At 34.0% G+C, this 23,640-nt stretch overlaps 1 protein-coding gene across 1 annotated transcript in view; it reads right to left on the bottom strand.

Annotated features, from left to right (window-relative positions):
• The window catches only part of ROBO1 (roundabout guidance receptor 1), a 912,258-nt gene that overhangs the window by 485,077 nt on the left and 403,541 nt on the right, over positions 1 to 23,640 (bottom strand). The window lies entirely within an intron of this gene.

Here is a 23,640-nt window from a genome sequence, read left to right as displayed (position 1 = left end):
TTAACACATCAACACTCAAGTCCTAATATCCAGATGCTAAGTTGTGGTATAAACAGAGGGGAAGTCCACTGACAACACTATTAATTTCACTCCTGCTCAATCACTCCATGTGTCATAGCTATGTATATTACATAAATATGAGCAGAGTCTCAGTTTCATCACTGATAAAGACACAGATACAGTAAAACCCAAATCAAAAGCTGTGGAGCGATAGGTCATTCAAGTTGCAGTGTTCTGTGGGTTTTTATCACCTTAAACAGCATCTACAGAAAATATCTCGGTCTGAGCAATGAAGAAGCACAGCTGTTTACTTAAGGAAGAAAGTATGTCGCTTATGAATGAGGCAGTGAGTGCACGCAGGTAATGCCTCTCTGGAAACACCACAGGGGTCATTAATTTTGTGTCCCTGCTAGTCTTTTATTTGGGTCGACACATTTTGTCTTAGACACAGCTATTCAAGGATGACTTAGATTTTAAAAGAGGATTGAAAAGTCTAACGTGTCTGTTTTGTGATTTTTTTTTAAAAAAATACAGCATTATTTATCCACTCTATCTCCTTGCCTTTCCTCCACCCCAATCCACATGTCACATAATTAGCCTGTGCAGCTAAAATGATGGGGAAATGAAAGGTTCAGACATGTGCACACTAAAAGAAAAAAAAAATGGTCATTTTTATTCTGTTCATAAGATTTATTCAAAGGTCCTTTCCTTTCCAGAGAGGGCTGTTGTCACGTTTGTCCTTAAAATCAACTCTGGATGTGAAGGAAAGGGAACACTTGCTTCCTCTCCAGCAGGTTAATGTCTTTGTATGCACACATTGTTTAGGTCAGAGTTTTAAGTCAAAGCACAAAGAGAGAAATAGGAAACAGGCATTTATGTGTATGTTGCGGCACTGTTAGCATCATGTCCTGCCACAAACTAGATAACCTTTTTCATGCAAACCAGCAAAAAATAGAGGTTGATGTAGGAAGATAAACAGAAGATGCTTTAAATATATTAAAATGCCTTTAAATGAAGCGACCCTGCTTACAGACAAACTTCTTTTAAAAGTTACAATGTGTTTAATTTTCACTTTACAGACTAATTATTTTTAGCAACAAATGCAACTTTTCAAAAGAAATACTGTTTATTTATCATGGACTCATTCATTTAATGTGGGTCCACACATTTCTAATTAACAGTTAAAATACAATAAAAATTCACCCAAATCCGTGACAAGAACTATTAGAAATCAGTTTGTCTATGGAGTATATCTTATGACTTTTGGAATAAGACTTGTGCACACTTTGTTCCTGAATCCTCCCTGAGGACAATATTACAAATGTGACAAAAACAAGGAATGTATATCATTTGGAACAAGATAACTAAGTCTGTGTAAAGTAAAATTGTCACTTACAGCTAAATTAACCTAAGGCAGTTTCCCTCCAAACACTCCTTAAATGTGTGTGATTCATGTGCTCCAGACTTCATCCTTGTTCAATATGCTCCCTGTGGATATCCTTTTTAATGTTGAAGGCTTCAACTAGTTTTATGATGCAACTTCCTCATTTCTTTTTTTTAACTTTTTAAAAAAATAATTTCTTTTAAAAAAATATTTATTTATTTATACAAGAACTGGGGTACAGTCAAAGGTGCAGGAGCGTGAGAGAATTCACCGGAGACAGAGTGGGGAGCATAACAGGCAGACCACTGAAATACACTGCTGAGGGGAGCAGCAGGAGAGGCAGGAGAGGTCTGCTGTACCACGTGGGACTTTCCCTGGCTGGCTGGGAATCGAATCCATGCTGCAGAGGCTGCATACAGCTTCACAGCGCAGTGTTCAACCTCCTGTGCCACTGGAGAGGCCCAACTTCCTCATTTCTTAATTAGATGTTCTACCAGTGGCCAAACCTTATTTCCACTGCTTGTTCAAATTCATGTATATTCCATGAAATCTTATACCCTCTCTTACTAAATACTAAGCTCATCATCTCCTTCAACCTACTCTTCCATATCCCCCTCTCTGTATCATATTTTAAATATTTTATAATTCAGTAAAATATTACTATAAAGGGGTAAAACTAATCTCTGGTTTATAATGTTCATAGGAGATTTTGTTACTCTTTTTTTTGTGGAGAATATGTATATATGACTTAAATTGATAACATATACACTTGCATAAATATCAAAAACATCATACACAATCATATAATGTACTTAATAATTAATGCAAGATACATAACATGAGTGCACCATCATATAATGGTTTTCACAGATTTAATAAAAACTACAAGAACAAAAGGGAGTAAAGATCTATATCCTCCTTTACAATGTAAATTATTACTTTAGAAACTTTGCCTTTACAAAGAAGCCAAGAGCACACAATGCAAAAGGAGTCTTTTCATGGTGTTGGGAAAATTGGATAGATACTTGCAAAACAATGAGTGAGATCAATATTGCACACCATATACAAAATAAATTCAAAATGAATTCAGGACTTGGATGTAAGACCTGAAACTATAAAATGCATAGAAGAAAACAATATTCTTTATGACATCAGCCTCAAGGATGTCTTTGTGATCTTGACTCCAATGGCAACAGAAGCAAAAGCAAAAATAAACAAACGGAAGTACATCAAACTGAAAAGCTTTTAAGCAGCAAAAGAAACTGTGAAAAAAGCAAACAAGCAAGCACATCCTACTGAAGTAAAGAAAATACATCCAACAGGGGGAAAATATCCAATTTTTATGAAAAATTCGTACAACATGGCAACAAAAATAATCCAATAAAATTGGGCAGATCTACAGACACTTCTTCAAAGAATACATACAGATGCCAACAGATACAAGGAAAAATGTTCATGCTAACTTCTTATTAGGAGAATGTAAATCAAAACCACAGTGAGTTGTTAGCTCATCCATGTGAATGGCTTATATCAAAACAAGTGTTGACAAAGGGTGTGGAGTGAAAGGGACTCCTCTACAATGTTAGTGGAAATGGAAACTGGCTCAACTCCTCTGGAAAACAGTATGGAGTGTTCAGAAAATATTAAAAATAGATCCATCAATTCCATTCCTCACCATGTACCCAAAAACATATCAAGGCACTAATTTAAATGATACAGGCACTCCAACATTCACTGCAGCACTATTTACAATATTCAAGATATGGAAACAACCTAAGCCCTCAGTGATAAATGAATGGAAAAAGATATGGTATTATATTCATAGTGGAATACTACTCAGCTTAAAAAAAAATGAAATCTTGCCATTTGTAAAAACATGGTAGAAGTGGAGGGAATTATGCCAAGAAAATAAGTCAGAATGTGAAATAAAAATACCAGATGGTTTCATTCTTTTGTGGAATATAAGGGACAAAGAAAAGGAACAGACAAAATCAAAACAAACCTTTAGAATCTGACTGCAGAAGTAAGGTTACCAGAAGGGGAGGGGAGTGAGGGCAAAGATGGGAGAGAGTCCACTGGACTGTGATTGAGGGTGGTACATTGGTATTGGATGTGGTGTGTTAAAGTATATTTGAGAAGTGTGAATCTGTACACCTAAAACATACAGTATTACAAAGCAACAAAATACAAAAAAGAAGAAATTTTTGTCTTTCAATATAACAATTTCCTAAAAGTGATTCAAATATTTTTAGTGATGCATTGTAAATTTCAAATTTACTAAGCTGAATGACAACATGTTATTTGAATTTTCCTGATACCTATGCCAAAATAGAATGGAAGTTCTTCATATAAAAAAGTCACTATTTTGCAACATACTATAAAATAATTCATTTAGACAAGCAATGGTGTCGGTGGATACTAAATCTTGATGAAAAATGTTTAGGGACAGCATATTACAAAAAGTCAAAGTATCATCTCAGTAAGTGCTTGAACTCAGTAATCAAACTTAGTATCACCAATAGTGATTAAGAGCAGGAAGACAAAATATACAGTTATCGCTGACAAAATGTTTGTACAGTTTTCCCTGAATTCAATTAAGACAAAAATCAAAATTTACAGAAGGAAGTATATATTTAGGACAGAGTGGGGAATAATTAAGGGGTAAATTGTCCCTATATTTAACATGGTTCAGGGAAAAAAAAGTATTTTAAAAGGACTAAAACAAATAAGGCATAATATTATAATTATTCAATCTATTATAATAATACTTTAAAATGTTAAAAGTAATGAATGAATATTAAGTAACCTAAGGATTTCTCTATGATGTGCAGTGGAAATTCATGGAATCACACTTTTCACTAGTGACATTATAATAGTTATAATTTTTAATACCTATTATAAAAGGTTTTATTAAAAAAGGTGTATTTTTGCTCAAAGACTCATGTTTATGACACCATTCAACATATATTTTTCTAAATCATTTATTCTACTATGTTAGCTTGTGCAGAATGTTAGCTGCAGAAATGTACAGGGCCAAGATAAAAGTCTGTGTTTTAAATTCAGTTATATTTATATTTTTGATTTATTAATTAGATTTTCAATTCACAGTTCAAAGCATTAGAGCTTTCATCCTTTTCCTTCTCTTCAGTCATGTTCAGTTAGGTCAATATACATTAAAAATAACAAATAGCAGCTTCTTCCTTTAGCCCTACTGAAAAGTATCAAACTGCGTTCTTATAGATTTGCATTATCATTGTGCAGGGTTTTGGCATTAATTGACATTTGGAAGATGACCATTAATAAAAGATTAGGGAAAACCAAATGAATATAAACTACTATCAATATGAGAATTGTGTTCTACAAATTGGATCAATTCCCATTGATTCTCTCCTACTAATCAAGAGGAATTCAGGGATGGGTTCTTTAAATGGAGTCTTAAGAGCATTGAATTACAATCAAGGCAATGAAGTACAAAATTAAATACAAAAACTGTATGTGAAGCCTTAAATTTGTGTCACAATTCTACACGATAAAATTAAAGGCAAATTTAAACTTTTGCTTTAGTCATGTATGGCTAAAACTGTTGTGGAAGGTACATGGTTATTTGTACCATTCTTCTGGGAATAAAGGGAGAAAAAGGTTTTGTTTTTTTTTAATACAGATGGAGATTAAAAACTTAGGTGTTTTTAAGTAGAACCTATTTTAAACAAATCAAAGAATGAAGCAATTTTAAAATTAATTTATATGGAGTAAGGGATGATGTTTCAGATATTTGCTATAGAAGCTTAAATGTGGTGTGTATTCAGTTAAAACATTTTGCTACAAAATATTGAATAAACCTACTTTTAAAGCAGTAATAGAATATCAGATAAAAATAACATGTTAGAACCATTTCCAGTTTTGCTATTATAAAGAAAATGAAGGTTGTTTCGTATGTTTCTTTCAAAGATAAAAGGACTATAATTACAATTATCCATGTAAATAATGGTTGTTAGAATTTGTATTTAGGTAAATTAAGCCAAAATGTTAAAACTTATGTAAACTAAATATTCAAATAAAATTTCTGGTGAATGAATGATTCTCCCTTAATTGGAAGGTTTTGTCATCCAGTGCTCTTGTGAAGAGAAAACAAATACAGAGACTCCTTATAGATATGACCAAATAAATTAGTAAGTGATTTGTTATTTAACTGAACTAAATAAATCTCTATAATAGAGTTGGTAACTGAAAACTATGACCTGTGATACCAAAGTTGTATTAAATAAAAAAGTAGATTTTATACAACGATCTCAAAATATATATTAGTGATTTTTGTCATTTCTGTTTTCAGTGATTGGATAAGCTGAATGAATTAAATATGAAGAGAAAATTAAAAACCATACTGATTATAATCACATATTTCCACAATACTTCAGTTTGTTTAAATATAAACTATAGAATTTTACTTGCACATATATATACACATACATATATATATTTGTGTGTGAGCGTGTGTGTGTGTGTGTGTATATATATATATATATATATATATATATATATATATGGTCTTTCTCACATAATTCTAACTATTCTGTCATTACCATGTCATCATCATTATCAACATCACCAGAAGTTAAACATCGGAGAATTTCTTTGGCCTCTGTCATGCAACTAGTAAACAGTGGATTTAGATTTTGATTCCAAATGATTTTTTGACTCAAAAGCACCTATTTTAACTATACCCTATGGTTTTCTTTACTCATCAATCTAATTTCGGGAACTGGATGGAATTTCAATAGTATATAAGCAAGGGAACCCCATCTAGTGATTCTTTTCCAGTCATTGAACAGTAAGATTGGATAATTTCACAAATCCATTTGAGCCCCTTTAAGCATATCACCAAGACCTTTTTCATAGCCTGCTTTTATAGACAAGATTAAATGAATTAGTAAGGTTTAAACTAGGTAGATAGAAAGAAATATTGAAATATTATTAAAATATAGAGGTTTGTTATTAAAATAAGTGTCCACATATTTGAAAATAAGTAGATTTGGAGACTGAGCTCCCAACTAAATAAAATCAAGAAAAATTCAGATTTTTTTGAAAATTACTTTTTTTTATTATTCAACAATAATATTTTTTGGTATAAGTTTAAGGATATTTACTCATCTTAAGGATCACCTCTTACTCATATGCCTAACCTTAAAACATTGCTCAGAAAAGGTAATAAAGGAATTTTGTTGAATGATTGGATGGAGTACTGGGGTACAGTTTTGCTGGAGTAAAAATTCAAGAAGGCATATTTTCTCAATATATGAATAACAGTTATTTATTGAGTACTTTGTTTTATACTTATCTAAAGTTATAATCACTATAAATTTAGTTCAAAATTATATTTTTGCTAGAATAATATCTTTCTTTTCCATTTCCCATATATGGACAATTATATACACAAGAAATTAGAATTTTGCTTAAGTTAAATCAAGAAAGGGTTTTACAAATGAAAGTTTGTCCTGCATGTCAAAAGGAATAATTTAAAAATATCTTTTACAATAAACTAGATATAAATGAATGTAATAAACAGTGATAATTCTCAAAATTAAAAGAAGTTATAAATAAGAAAGTTATTCAAATATTGCTAGTTATGTGAACTTTATTTTGATTTTATGAATTCTCTCTGATTTGATTTAATTTCATATATAGACATATAGATATAAATATAGGTATATCCTGATTTGAATGAAAAGAATACATTTTTTTTCCCCTGTGAGGTTGCTCTTGCAACCGAAGTGATATGAATGATTTTGGAACTAAATTCTGGCTTTCCAATACAACATTCTACTTTCGAATTGGCAAAGATGTTATCAATTTTTTTAAAAGTTCAATCACTGCATAAAAATGATCATATACAATTTTATTTACGCTAATTTTCTTTAAACTGAATGCAATTAGTTACAGTATTGTAGGGTAAGTAAAGTATCAGGCTTTTCTGCTCTCCCACCATTAGGATTGATGATGGATCCCTGCAGTCCTGAATGCATGCCTGATGGCAGGCACCTGGAGTAGGGTGTTGGCATGCATGGGTGGATACACCTGGGCTGAGACTGGGCTTATAAAGGTGGTGTCACAGGGATGCCAGCAAAGCAAAAGGAACAGCAGAGCGAAAGCAGCAGAGAAGGCCACGAGAGAATATCGGCGAGCCCAGAGAGAGTGAAGACATGCTGGGGGCTGGGAGGCCTGCAAGTATCCTGGCACCCCGGCACCATTGCCTGCTATGTACCTGGTAAATCCCAATAAAAGCCTGCAAAAGCCACTGAGGGCTCCTAGGACTCCCCCTTCACCTGTCTGCCCTATCATAGAAATCCTGCACTGTCCCTTTCTGCCTCTACAAGTACCCTGGTGAAACTTATTAAATATAAACAATTAATGCTCAAACAAAAACGATAGATGGATGGATGGATAGATAGATAGAAAAACATTCTATTAACATAAAATATACTATGGAATGTTAGGAAGATAACTGCATTAATGGAGAAACCTGTGAATTAGAAGAATGTAAACATCAAAGAAAGCTTTTAACTCATTTAAATTCAACCAACTTTGACAAAACAAGACAAATGCCTTCTGTATGGAAATCATTCTATTGATGAAGAAATGCTCATAATTTTAAAGCCATTTGACTCCAGATCTCTTCTAGTGAAAACACTGACAAAGTAGAGCACTGATGCATGCTTCCTCATCAAGTTTTTTTTTTTTTTAAATTTTCTTTATGTCTGAAAAAGTCCTGGGAGGTTCATGGAAATAATAAGTGATGACTATTCCTTTATATATTTAGAATCTAAGCCAATTGTCCAGCTGAATACTACATTTATTCAAAATGCTCTAGTCAAATCCACAGTAACATCTGATGTGACAGATACCTTGATGGGACTGAATTTAATCTGTAGAGATTTGCTCCTTGAACTTTATCTGTGAGAGTTAATTTCCAGTCCATTTTTACTAGTATTTCTGGCTCTCTCCGTCTGTTGACTTTTTTTTTTTTTTGTTATTTTCTCCACCCACTTTGCCCTGGTACTCAATGGCTTTTCTTCATTGTGCATAGCATCTGCTACTGTTCCACTCCCTTCCAGCCAAAGCATAAGGAAACTTCAGCATGGGCTAATTAAATGGTGCTTGAAGTTAGTTAACAGGTGTGCCCCAGCTGCCCTAATTGTGTGAACAAATACATCTCACATTTTATGGGATTGAAATGGCACAATAGAATTACCTGAATAAATGGAAGTTTCCTTCCATAGCCTTAAAATGATGTTGGCAGATCTGGAAGAAATAGGACCATTCTCTTATGTAAAAGGAAAAATATCTGGTTTTGGGATATGGAGATCACATTTCTGATTCCAAATGAAAACTTAGATCTTCTTGTCGTTTTAACCGCTCCTCTTTTCTCATCATAGAATGTGTAAATTTATTGCCACTTCCTCAGGTGTGCTAATAAAACATGTCTCCAATCTCTGCTGATAGTTACCATGTTGAATGATTTTCAAGTAAGATTCACATGATTTGCTAAATTCAGACAAAATATTAAATAATTTATATAGCATTTGTGATGACCACAGCTAAGTATATATACTGTTATTTAGATAATCAGTGAATTTTCAACAGCCACTAGTTAATTTTGTGATCTTGGAAACTTCATCATTTTTATTTAGTTGGTTGCTCATTTTTTCATTTCTGAAATATGAAATAATAGTACTTATAGCTTAAGAGTGTTGTGAGGATTAAACGAATAATTGTAAAGACTTTAGTCCTGGACACCTAATATGATTGATCTGAATTAAAGCTCATTTTTTTTTAAAAGGGTGGTTTAATAATTCTTATTAAAAAAATCTGTGAGTGCCTCTTGAAATGAGAAAAGACACATTCTGTTTCTTCTTGAAAGTACCAGTTTGTTGTTCATATAGCAGGAAAAGTATATAATCAATTAAAATTAAAGAGAAAGATGAATTTCAAAACTTCATTTTTATCTACCTGTATTTCATCATGTGCTCCCATTGCATTTTTTTTTTTTCAGCACGGATCTACACAGGATACGCTACTGAATGACTTAGGAAATATTTCTACCTAAACAGCATTTCATCCTCATGACAGACTCCAACAGCAGACTTTTGTTTGTCTTATGACCTCGTGCTTTGTGCTAACAAAGATGAATTCACTCCATTTTATTTTTCAGGGAAAACACTTGATATGGAAATTACTTCCGAGATTTCTTTAATATTAGGGGAAAGGATGTTTGTATCTCTACTCTTTTTTTGCCATCTCCTATAGAGAGGCAGAAGCCAGACTTGGTGACTTGGAGGGAGGTGGAGAAAGTCTGAAACATCTGCAACTTGGGTCGCAGGTCACATGGTAACTGTCAATTCCTCCCCAAGCCTCCCCCACAGCCCCCTATCCTCTGAGCTGGGGCTGCCATCCATCTACAACAATTACCGCATCTCTAAGGCTGCATTCACTCAACTGCTAAAGGGACAAATTTCCTCCATAGTCTCTTCATTGTCTGCTTTTTCTAACCATAGTCACGGTTTTGCGCTCTTCATTCTAATTGTGCTTTTGATTATTGGGGTCATTTTATGCCTTCAGCTTTCTCAAAGGTCACAGGGATTAGCTGTGTCCAATCAAGGAGCAGAGAGAGCCATGGAGGCTTACCCCCCATTCATCCACACCATTGATTTCCCCTCAGTGTGAGAGTGGCAATGGCTACTACTTTTTTTTTTTAACTCTCATTTGATAGTTTCCTTGCACCCCTCCCCCACTCCTCATTAGGAGGCTGTTTGTAGCAATGGTTGTGGCACAGGAGGTTTCACTGAAGCAAAGCCATGCAGCAAAGCAGGCAAGGTACAGCAGCAGGGCACAGTTCATCAAATCAGCAGTGTGCTTGGTTCTTCCTCTATTTCAATTTACTTATCTGACAGCCATTCAGAAATGTCCATTGTATAAAGTAAACCTGCATTGTACAAAGGCAGTTGCTCTCCTCACAATTAGTCGCTGAGTGTCATCAGGTACCTTCACACAGTGCATACACACATCATTACACCCATGCTACTGATTATAATTATATATAACATAGAGACTAGGTGTTTTTCCTTGCTAATTGACTTGTCTTTCTGTGTTTTGAAATACTACCATCATATAGTTAGTATTCTGACTTGCATTTGCATTTTTTTAACAGGAAACTTTGCCAGTCTTTATTGTCACAGGTACTTTTAGAGTGAACTTATGTATCACTTACTAATGTTGTTCCAAAAGAGATATTGTTATTGTAAACTAATGGGAATTCTTGAAACCTAAGACAATAAAAGTAGGTATTTTTACAAGCTGTGCATATGTATATTTTGTAGAGTGAGTGAGGATCCTGGACAATGAACGTATTAGACTGTTTATGCCATTATTCCTATTCACATGATAGTGGGGGCAGTTTATCAAGCAGCACAGTTCTTGGCTCAAGAAGTCCATTCATCACAAATGGTCAACAGTTTAAAACACTGTAGGAGGCAGTCCTCAGTAGATTTTTTTTCTTGCTAGGAGTCAAGTGACTAGTGACATTCTAGTTGTTGAGATTATCTGCTCATTAAATAATAAGGCCTCAAAAGCAGAAATGCATTTCAGTAACTTGCACATTCACATTCAAATAAGAAACTGTTGCACAATGAATTTTCTTCTTCTGCAGCCTCTGCTTTGTAGTGCATAATATATTTATTTATACATGTGAACATACACACATTTGATTCAGTGGTATCTGCATTATTGTCTTATTTCAACTTTTTAAAGTTTAAGCCATGGTCTATGAATGTTCAGTGCAAAGATAGCCCAAATTTTGTTTCTAATGGTCAGTTCTTACATGGATAATTTTGGTCAGCACATGCGTGGAAAATAGATGGAAAGATTAATATAGAAAGTAACCAACACTCTTTCACTTGGCTTCTGTGACCGTTTTTTAACAGAGGCAGGACTTTTTAAAGAAACATATTTTCCTGCAAAATGAGAAAGGGAACTAAAGTCTATAGATATGGAGGAAAAATCTGCTGAGTTTTACATGTTGTCCGAATTATGGTAGCTATGCAAGATGACTTCAGGGAAATATTATAGTAATCATAAATAAATACTTTAATTCTGCTGTTAAAGAAAATGAAAATAACCAGAGCAAAATATTTGTAACATGCAATCTGCAACATTTGGTATTTCAAAATGTCTTCAAGATTCAACATAAACCTTAAAACCAAAACAGGCAGAGTCAGGAATGATCTTAAAATTAACAATTTATGTTTAACAAATGTGAGAACAGTCTTGCATTAGTAGTAAATTAATGTAAATCAATCAAAAAGTTAAAAATATATATCTCTATTCTTAGATTTTTTTTGGGGGGAGATGACTAAACTATTTGGTAATGTTAAATGTTTACTTTTGGGATGTATATTTTAGTGCTTAAATATAATTATATAAAAATTACTGGCCAGCCTAGAACATGGTAACTTAACTCGTTGGTAAAGAAAAGTCTAACATTGGTTATAAAATTTCTTGCTTAACTATAATTCTGTGTCTCCTAGGGAAATTTTTTTCCTTAGTTGTACATGATTCTGACAAAGACAAGTAGGTATAAAACATCATAGTGAATAAGAAAACACACAAAATGAAAAATGTATCAAAGTAATTATACAATGTAGGTAATTGGATGGATCATTATAAAATGATAATAGCATATTTTATTTCACAATTAGAGATTAAAAATATGGAAAAGCTATCCATCAATCAGGTGTGTACTTAAATTACTATGACATTAAGATTTACATATTCTCCTAATATTGCTTAGGCATTAAAAAAGATAAACTCATTCCATTTGCAGCAACATGGATGGAGCTGGAAGGGATTATGTTAAGCTAAATGAGTTAGAAGGGAAAAGAAAAATATTGGATGTTTTCATTTATAGTAGAATATAGGGTAACTGAACAAAAGGTCAGAAAAAGAGAAAACTTTCAAGATGACCAAAGATCTGAGGATACAGCAGCAGATGGGGAGGAAGAGGACTCACAACAGAGGAGGGAAAAGCATGAGAAACTATGGTGATGGATCATGGGTGATGTGACGCTGGGAAAATTATGGGGACTGCACCTGAGGGGAGAAATCAAATACTGTGCAAAAATGAACAATGATGCAAGAAAGAATTTTTTTAAAGGAAAAAAAAGAGAGCTATATATTCTCCTTAACATACTGTACAAAGTGCTACTAAGTCATAACAAAAGTCATCCTGAATCCCACTGTAAAAACTTAAAGTTCTACTGCCTTTGCTATTATAGGTTTAAAAGCTTGGAGGTTCTAGTTTTATATTTAGTAGACATTTTTTTTCAAGACTTTGCTTTATTATTATTATTAACTGAGGTAACATTGGTTTACATTGTTGATTGTGTTTCAGACATACAGGGTCTCCCCTCTTCAGAGGTTGTTACCACATAGAACCTACCACTGAAACACCCAGAATTCCTCCATTATGTCTAAATGCTCCTTCTCCAGTTTGTTCTAGTCCCTTCCCCACTCCCTCCCATTCTGGTAGCCTGAATTCTACAGTCAGTTTTCTAAGGTTTGTTGGGAACTTGGCTTTATTTGACCCTTTGTTTGGTTTCTCTGTATTTCACACACAAGTGACACCATTGGACATTCATTTTTCTCCTTCTGCAGTAGACACATAATTAAAGCTTTTATTTTGAGATAATTGTATGTTTACATGCAATATTAAGAAATCTCATAGACAGACCTAGTACAGCTTTTACCTAGTTTCTCCAGGGGCAACTATATGTTTTGCATACATAGTTATGCACAAATAGATATTGATATTGATTCAGTTAAATAGTATTTCCCTCAGTGTCTGTGTCTTGCACGTTGCCCTTTTATACCCACACCCACTTTTTCCCCACAAACCCCTTCTTATCCTCTGATAATCACTAGTTTGTTCTCCATCTAGAATTCTATCATTTTGAGAATTTTTGTAAGTGAAATCATGCAATGTAACATCTTGAAAATTATTTTTTCAATTAGCATATTTATCTAAAGAGGCACCCAAGTTGTCTGCTGTATCAAGAGTTTACTGCTTTTAATTATTGTGTAGTATTTCATTGTATGACTGTCCTACAGTTTATTGCGTCATCGACTGGTTAAAGTGTAGCCAAATTATTTCCAGTTCTTTCCAAGTATGAATAAAGCTGTTATAAACATTTATGTACAGATTTTAGTGTAAACATACATTTCCATTTCTCTGTGACAAATGCCCAATGGCTGGGGCATATGGTAATTTACTTTTAGTGTTTTAAGAAACTTGTTAAACTGTTCTCCAGTGTGAATGCACAATTAGACAATCAACTTTAAAGTTTTAAAAGGATGCACACATTCACATGAAGAACTGTTTCTTTAGCATTAGAATTTGGTAAAAGTTAAAATTCTGGGAGTTCTTTATTTTCTACCCTCTTTCCTTCCTCTCTTGCCTCCATGCCCCACTCACTTCATTTTATTTCCTCACAGCATAATGCCTTCCTTCCTTCCTTCCTTCCTTCCTTCCTTCCTTCCTTCCTTCCTTCCTTCCTTCCTTCCTTCCTTCCTTCCTTCCTTCCTTCCTTCCTTCCTTCCTTCCTTCCTTCCTTCCTTCCTTCTTCCTTGATGCATGGAATTACGTTAGAAGGAAAACTGTGAAATTAATTTTGAGAAATAAAATAAGAAACAGTAGAACATTGCAGATCCTTTAAAAACATTGAAACTCAAGTAACATCTTTACAGACACATCACCCAAAGCAGTGATAGTGAAGGCAAAGATAAACAGCTGGGACTACAACAAATTAAAGAGCTTCTATACAGCAAAAGAGACAGGAACCAAAACAAAAAGACACCCCACCGATTGGGAGAAAAGTTTTGCACACTAATGATAAAAGACCAATCACAAAAATCTACAAAGAGCTGATGAGACTCAACAATAACAAAGTGAATAATTCAATCAAAAAATGGGCAGAAGAGCTAAAAAGAAACTTCTCCAAAGAGGCAATGCAAATGGCCAACCGGCATATGAAAAAATGTTCAACATCACTTGTAATCAGGGAAATGCAAATCAAAACTACAATGAGATACCATTTTACACCAGTGAGAATGGCACGTATCAAAAAAAAAAAAAAAAAAAAGGATCAACAACAAATGTTGGCAAGGCTGTGGAGAAAAAGCAACACTCCTGCACTGCTGGTGAGAGTGCAAACTAGTCCAACCACTATGGAGAGCTGTGTGGAGATTCCTCAACCTGCTAAAGATAGAACTTTCATATGATCCAGCAATTCCACTCCTAGGTATTTACCCAAAGGACACAGAAACATTAATTCTAAAGGGCAGCCACACCCCTATGTTTACTGCAGCACTATTTACAATAGGTAAGCTATGGAAACAACCCAAATGCCCAGATATAGATGACTGGATCAAGAAGATGTGGTACATATACACAATGGAATATTATTCAGCAATCTAAAAAGATAAACTCATGCAATTTGCAGCTACATGGATGGAGCTAGAAGGGATCATGCTCTGTGAAATAAGCCAGAAAGGAAAAGAAAAATACCAGATGGTCTCACTCAAAGCAGGAATTCAGAAAGCCTAAATAAGGGATCAGGAAAAAGACTAATTATAATAAAGCAAAAATGAAGATGAACAAGCAACTATAAACCCTCTACACTCCACACTACACTACGGTAGTGGGGGGGATTTGGGGGGGAGAGAAGGGAGTAGGATCAAAACAAGGGTGGTAGGAATTGTATGGGGACTATAACCAAGATGAAAATGCATACATTGTGCAAAAATGAAAAATGACGTAAAAAATATACAAAATTAAATAACAAAAAATTAAAAAAAACATTGAAACTCAGTTTTATTAGTTACTATAGACTGTTTAACATTCAGTGTTATCTTATTCTTTTATATTAAAAGAATAAATACACAACTGATATTAAGTACAAAGAAAACACAGAACCACCTTTTTGGTGCCTTTTTTATGTTGATAGTGACAAGCTAAAGGCTTAAAATAAAAATAATTTAAGTATAAAAAAACAAGTCAGAAATGTTGTTATGTTGTCACTGCAAATAATAGTTTATCTTCTAAAAAATAGTTAATATCTTATAGGTTATGATGCTATTCAGAATAAAGCATGGTTGGGACCATATAAAGGCCTGAACAAAACTTCCCACACAAAGTTATGTTTTATTCAAAAACTTGCTTATTTTCATACATCTTAGATATTTTCACATACTATAAAAATGGTATTATATAATTATACTAAAAGTGTCCAAGTTGATTTGTTTTCTCATTGTGAAGCTCTAACAATCATTGCCAATATTTGAAATGTCAATTGTTAAAACATAAAGTTACATTAAAAAAAAGAGCAACAATAAACTTGGTTTATTAGCTATAAAAGCAAATATAAGAGAAATGGGTTGTCTTCAAAAAATAGGTAAATTCATTTATAATCTCATGCTTTTAGTTACGGAATTAATGAGAAATGAAGGAAGATTCCTGATATAGTAATAAATATGAAAATGCTCATTCCCCCCAAAACTGTACTGTCTAATTTTTTTATTAAAACTGTGAGGAATGTAGAATGACTTATATTAAAGGGTATAGTTTAAAATGAATTTATCTATCATACTTGAAAAATTTTATAATAAGATGTTTTATCAAACCTTATGTCAATTATTAAATGGATTGTCAAGTGAACACCATAAAGGGTGACTTAAGAAAAAAAAAAATGCTGGCCAACTGACCTGATCAATTTCTGTGAAAGAGATTGAAAGAATATGGATGGGGGTCAGACAGCAGATTGTCCTGAATCTAAACCACAACCTTTTATTCAATAAACTCTGACAGTGTGGAAGATAAAGTTCAGGTCACACTGGCATTATTTCCCTACCAGCTTGATAAAAATGAAATAAAGCACAGAAAATAAAATGAAAGAAAATGATCACCTTCATGGTGTTCTTTCAATGAAATGAACAATGACTGAGATTAAAGATATGTGGATAATTCTACTATAGATGATGTAATTAGAGATCGTTTAACTAGTGTGAAATTGTATCTGATGTGCTGTGTTCAACTTTTTAAACCTTTGAGAATACTTCAAAAAGACAAATTCATAAGAAAGATCAATCTTCATAGATTATTTTTATTTATAATTAACATATTAAAAATGCCACTAAAAGTCTGCTTAAAAGGAAAACATAAATGTACAAAGACAATAATGTCACAAAGCATGAAATTGTCACCCCCTCCACTTCTCATCAGTTAGCTTTCAAGAGTCGCCTCTGAATGGATGTTTAGGGCCTTAGGGTAGATCCCATGGGAATAAACATGGAGAAGAATAAACCACTGAAAATTTTTAGGAAAGGAAATGATCCATGAAAACACAGCTCAGTGATACTATCAACTGTATTGATTTTGTATCATTTTTGTGAACATTATTACAGAAAAAAAGTTTATTACTACACATTTCTAGAGTTAAAAACAGTGTCAGATATAGGAATACACTATATGTATATGTAGTATATATATGTAATGTAATATATACATCTATGTGTGTGTGTACACACATACATACATATTTATACCCTGTGCCTTTATTTATACCCTTTATTTATACCCTGTACCTTTATTTACACCCTTTATTTATGCATATTTATATTTGCACCTTACTTATACCCTGAACCTTTATGAAATATGCATGTATTAGCAGAAACTATGATTATAAAATTATTTTTTCCTGTTATTTATTTTTGCATTGCTCTTCAGTGCTGTACAGATTTAAATGTGTTACTATATAGAATTATAATAAAAATTGGAAATACAGGAAAAAACATGAAGAAATAAAGAATAATACTGGAAGAAACAGATGAAAACACCTTGTATCAAATATCCAAAATTGTTAACATGGATCATAGTGCAGTCTCACTGTTTAATGGAAGACAAAAGAATGAGAGGCCTTGAGTTTAGGGCATGACTGCTTTGCTCCTGACAGAAGGAAATGGTGAAAATATGTTTTCACTAATCACTTTAGTTATAAGTTGACACAGTGTAATGAATATTTCTAAAATGTGGGTAGAAATGAAGGCATTGGTTTTGGGGAGAAATGCACATAAATATCATATACATACCCATGACAAATGGGTATCCCTGATTAAAGCTATCCCTGATTAAAACTAGGCTATTGCATAGTAGAAATGTTGTAAATTTTCTTTTTAAAAAGCAAGTAAAATCACCATTAAAAAGTTGGGTTTAGGGCCTCCCTGGTGGCTGAGGCGGTTGAGCGCTGCGCTGTAAAGCTGTCTGCAGCCTCTGCAGCATGGGTTCGATACGGGCAGGCTGCAGAGAAACCCACATGGCGCGGCAGACCTCTCCTGTCTTGCCCACTGCTCCCCTCAGCAGTGTATTTCATCAGTCTGCCTGTTCTGTTCCCCACTCTGTCCCTGGTGAATCCTCTCACCCTCCCGCACATCTGGCCTATACCCCGGTTCTTGTATAAATAAATAAATCTTAAAAAAAATAGTTGGGTTTAAATTCATTTTTAGAAGAGTATCTCTTTTCCACCCAGCAGGTCACAACTTAAAGTGAATGTGATAATGATTATTCAACTATAATTTATAATTTTATTCTCTTTTAACTTTTCAGTTATGACTGCTTGAGAAATGCACTTGGCAAATCACAATATTCAGAAGACACTTTCTGTTGGCAAAACCCAAGATGCATTACTGTGAAACTGGGTGTTCTTTTAATATTAAAATAATAAATAAATAAACAAACAAAAAAATAAATAAATACATACATAAATAAATTCACTGAGCAGGTGAACCTTTCTTTTCAGTAAATGAATCATTTCCAAGAGATCAAAATGGCTGAAGATAAGATCCAACATTACATTGAGATGTTATTCATGAAGAAGCTATATTCTATACACATCTGTTGCCCCAGGACGAAATCAGTTGCTTATAATTCAACTCAAATCATCCCATACTTGAAATGATTTTAGGAAATTGGGTGTTAGGGAGACCAGCCAGCACCATTCAATTAAGTGGTCCTTGAACAGCAAAGTGCTTTCCTTTGAATGGGAGGAAAAAAAGAGTTTGATCACATTTAAGCTAATCTATCACTTATCATACCCAGTGGGTGAGATAGTTAATGACTTTATTGATTCCTTTTGATGCTTAGTTTTATATACAACATTTAGCCAATGTGAAACTGAACATGGGATTTGTTTTCTATTTGTTATTGATGCACTTAAATTTATCTTTATCCCAGTAGGCATTGATTGTAAAATGGAATTTCAAAAGGATTTTAGGCAGTATAATTTCCTTAAGCTGTATTTTAGTTTTCATATATTTTTAATTTATAGCATTTTTTCATATGAATAACTATTTATAGAACCCCCTTTACTTTTACTAAGAAGAAAAACATTGAAACTTTGCCAACAATGGTGATCACAGAAGTCTCAGGAATAGCCTTTCCCTTGTTTCTCTTTTCCCTAATTTGCCTCTGTTCATTTATGTGAGTCACTGTATTATTCTTTGATTCTGACCTCTTTGAGGGTCATATGGGCGATTTATAAAAAACGATCTGACTTTACAAAAAGACAGAAAGAAATGAAAGTCTAATAGTCATGCATAAGCTGAAAATGTGGTGAAATAGCACCAAAGAGGTGAATATATTCATAGTTAAAAACAAGTGGCTATTCAAAAATTAAAAGAAAAAAGAATACCAGCATCAGATACAAGTCTGGAAATGGGCAGGGTCTAAAACAGCATGTCAATACATCTCAGAAACATCTTTAAAGACTCCCTGAAGCAAAGAAAGTGAAGGAAAAGATAAACAGCTGGGATTACATCAAACAAAAAAACTTCTCTACAGCAAAAGAGACAATAACCAAAACAAAGAGACACCCTACTGATTGGGAGAAAATATTTGCACTCCACACAACTGACAAGGGACTGATTTCAAAGAGCTACAAAGAGATCCCAGGACTCAACAAAAACAAAGCAAGCAGCCAAAAGATGGGCAGAAGAGCTCAAAAGACACTTCTCCAAAGAGGAAATACAAAGGCCAAAAGTATATGAAAAAATGTTCAATATCTCTTATAATCAGAGAAGTGCAAATCAAAACCATAATTGGATACCACTGCACACCAGTGAGAAATGCATATATTAAAAAAAGAAACTGTAACAAATGCTGGTGAGGATGTGGAGAAAAAGGAACTGTCCTACACTGCTGGTAGGAATGCAAACTGGTCCATCCACTATGGAAAGCTGTGTGGAAGTTCTTCAAATTACTGAAAATGGAGGTAACATATAACCCAGCAATTCCAAAGGAATCTACCCAAAGGACACAAAAACATTCATTTGAAAGGAAACGTGCACCCCTATGTTTATTGCAGCACTATTTACAATAGCGAAGATATGGAAACAACGTAAATGCTCAAAAACAGATAACTAGATCAAGAAGTTGTGGTATATATACACAATGGAATACTATTCAGCAATCAACAAAGATAAACCCATGCCATTTGGAGTAACATGGATGAAATCGGAGGGGATTATGCTCGGTGAAATATGTCAGAAGGAAAAAGAAAAATACTGATGGTTTCACTTGTGAGAGGAATATAGGGAAACCAAATAAGGGATCAGGGGAAAAAAGAGACAAAACTAGCAGGTAACCGTAAATCAGAGACATTCAGCAGGGGAGTGGGAGGGAGCAATTAAAACAGGGGTGGGAAGAGCACAGTAGATGATGGTGATGGTTCATGGGTGACTAGCCAATGAGAATTTTATGGGGACTACACCTGAGTTGAGAAAGAAAACTGTATAAAAATGAGTAATGGGGCCTCCCTGGTGGTACAGGGGTTGAGCACCACACTATGAAGCTGTCCGCAGCCTCTTCAGCATGAGTTTGATCCCTGGCCTGCCAGGGAGCTACCCACATGGTGCAGCAGACCTCTCCTGTCTGGCCTGCTGTTCCCCTCAGCAGTGTATTTCATTCTGCCTGTTCTGCTCCCCACTCTGTCTCAGGTGAATCCTCTCACCCTCCCGCATATCTGGCCTTGTACCCCAGTTCTTATATGCATAAATAAATAAATCTTTAAAAATTAACAATGATGTAATATATATATATATATATATAGACACAAAATCAAAACTAAGCACATTGAAAACAGAAAACAAAAAAAAAATAACATGTCATATGAGTAACAACTAAAATGACTTAGGTACTATATGAGAAATAAACAAAAGTGGTTTGTAGTTGAGTTCAGTTGTCCACTTTAGCTTATACTGCATGTGTGTATGTTCTATTTGTGAGAATGTACTCATATGTTTAATGGATATGTAAACTAAAGTGTTACTTATGTCTTGCACTGTCATAAGTAACCAATAACTAAGATGAGAATGTAAATGTTAACAGAAAAATCAGCTCTTAACACCAACACCCTTTTCTATGATGCATTAATTCTTAAATATATGAATATATTGTTTAATAAGAATGGTTGATTAGATCAGCTGGATACTATTGTTTTTATCAGTAGTTAAGATTCAGACAAGGATACACCAAATTTTAGAGAGTGCTGGAAACAGAAATATCAAAGATATGTTTAGATAATGGAGTGCTGGAATCTTAAAACTGGCTCCATAGCTTTAATTTTTCACATCTGTTCCCAGCTCTATACTGAATGTCCCCATTGTGGGAATAGTTGACACCATGTAAATCAGCTAACACTAGAAGTCAGAGCCTTCACTCCAGAGAACCAGTTGTTAACCATTTATCAGCACCCCATTGAATTAGAATAACTATATTTTATGCTTATTCCAGCTCTACACTTAAACTATTCAGTGAGAATCCAAATGAACTAGTTACAAATTTCCTCAGTTCTCCAAACTTGCAGTATTAAATAAGTTCAAAGTACATTTTATTACTTTATTGCAGCAAAGTTTCATGAGGTTTTTTTTTTTTTTTTGAGATTCTACTACCTTTCTTTCCTTTCATAGCATACAAGCTACACTTATTTTTTAAGTTTCTTTTACTGGTTGTCCTAGAGTTTGCAATGTACATTTACAAATAATCCAAATCTATTTCAAATAACACTATACCTCATCATGGATTAGTATAAGTACATTGTAACATCAAAATACTCCAAGATTCCTCCTTTTGTTTCTTCTGTCATTGCTGTCATTCATTTAACTTATACATAAGCGTATTACACACACACACACACACAAATACACACTTATACACACACTAGAGGTAGCTATATTCCAAGTAAGTTTTTCTAGAACCGAGGTATCAATTTGATGAGGCAAGTTACAAATGGACAGATAAGATATGATTTCTGCATCTTTCACTAAGTTGTCATTGTGGGTTTTTCTACATAGAAAGAATGGGAATGAAAAGATAACGATTGTTATTATATGATAATCTTGGGGCATTTCTTTTGGAAAATGTCAAAATCCAAAAACATTGCAGGAGACTTTGGTCTTCTAACCAGGCATTTAAATCAGTGTTTAAATAAAGTCCCCATTATCTCTCAGAAGATACAGTCTCCATGCCTCACCTCGGACAGCGGAGACTAAGGCTACTAAAGGTTGTACAGCCGTCTCTGACCTCTGGAGAGGAGGTTTATTTTCTATTTAATGGAAGAATTTTTTTCCATGTCATGCAGCAAACAAGGGTCTATTTCCCAAATATACAAATATACCCATATAAATCAAGAACTAACCCAGTCAAAAAATGGCAGCTGGGTTAAACAGATATTTCTCCAAAGAAGACATACAGATGGCAAACAAGCTCATTAAAAAAAAAAAAAATCACTTAATCATTAGGGAAAGGCAAATCAAATCACAATGAAATACCACCTCACATATCATATCATATCATATCATATCATATCATATCATATCATATCATATCTCACCATCTCCATATCATAAAGACCAGAAATATGTGTTGTCAAGGTGTGGAGATAACAGAACTCTGGTAAATGACTGGTAGAAATACAGTTTAGTCTAGTCTGTGGAAAAACATGGAGGTTTCTCAAAATATTAAAAATGGACCTTCTACATTATCCAGAATTACCACTCCTATCCAAAGAATACAGTAACATTAATTTGAATGAATATAAGCACTCCAGTGCTCATTGTAGTACTATTTACTATAACCAAGTTATGAAAACAATTTAAGTGTCCAAAGAAGATGAGTGGATTAAGAGAGTGTTGTATATTGGTCATCCCCAATGGCACAGCGGTTGAGCGCTGGGCTGAGAAGCTGCCTGCAGCCTCTGTATCGCTGGTTCTATCACTGGCCGCCAGCGAGGGTCCCACATGTTGCGACAGACCTCTCCTGCTGTGCCCGCTGCTCCCCTCAGCAGGGTATTTCTTCGTCAGCCTGCCTGTTCTGTTCCCCGCTCTGGCTCTGGTGAATTCTCTCACCCTCCCGCGCTTCTGACTGTTCCTAGTGCTTGTATAAATAAATAAATCTTAAAAAGAAAAAAAAAAAGAAAGTGTTGTATATACATGCAATGTTATATAACTCTAGAGTTATATAAAAAAAAATGCATCCATTGTTTTTTTTTTTTTTTTTGCCAGAGCATGTGTGGAACTAGAAGGGATTATGCTAAGTGAAATAAGTCATCAGGAGAAAAACAAATACCACATATTTTAACTTACATGAAGAAATAAAATAGACAAAACCAAAATAAACATAATCTAGAAATATGACTTATAGTAGAGGCTGCCAGAGGGAGAGTAGAAGGGCGAAGAGCAAAGTGTGGAAGATGCTGAATGGATTATGATGGAGGAATGGAGGGACCTTGGTAGTGGGTGTGGTATGATAACATATATCTGAAAAGATGTGATCCCACACCTTTACCTCATATAAGATGTTGTAAATCAGCGTTACTGCAATTAAAAAAAAACTACCTCTAATTTCCCCAAAACACTGGAAAATATGGGAGGAAAAAATACCATTTAGAATATCTATTTGCTAATACAAGAAAAAATATGCTTATCTGTAATGTGTGATGGTGTTTTATTCACTCATTCTTTCATTCATCATTCATTTATGTAATGAATATTTATTGGCACTAGGAACAGTCAGAAGCGCGGGAGGGTGAGAGAATTCACCAGAGCCAGAGAGGGGAACAGAACAGTGATGTTTAAGCTGAGTTCTGAAGAATGTGAGGCAG

Source organism: Talpa occidentalis, unplaced genomic scaffold (assembly GCF_014898055.3).
Source record: "Talpa occidentalis isolate TD23 unplaced genomic scaffold, MPIMG_talOcc4v2.1 talOcc4.4, whole genome shotgun sequence".
Classification (NCBI taxonomy): Eukaryota; Metazoa; Chordata; class Mammalia; order Eulipotyphla; family Talpidae; genus Talpa; species Talpa occidentalis.
The sequence above is the reverse complement of the archived record's forward strand: the minus strand, read 5'-3'. Positions and strand labels throughout refer to the sequence as shown.